Here is a 288-nt window from a genome sequence, read left to right on the forward strand (position 1 = left end):
AAAAAGGATTTGTAACATATCTCTCAACTTGATACGCCACCCCCTCATTTCCTATTAGATATGGCCATTTACTTCATACCATATGTCCTCACTGGCCATATCCTGTTAGCCATGGGCACAACATCCCTGTCACCCCCAGCGTCCCATAAAACAACCGCCAATACATAGTAGATTATCTACAAATGCAGTCAGGTATTATAGTGTCATGTTATAGAGGCGTAACAACAATCATAAATAATAGTAAAATCCCATATCATATTTGGTAAACTAATGGCTCTAATAGTTTAC

The sequence above is a fragment of the Penaeus monodon genome, chromosome 24 (assembly GCF_015228065.2).
Source record: "Penaeus monodon isolate SGIC_2016 chromosome 24, NSTDA_Pmon_1, whole genome shotgun sequence".
Taxonomy (NCBI): Eukaryota; Metazoa; Arthropoda; class Malacostraca; order Decapoda; family Penaeidae; genus Penaeus; species Penaeus monodon.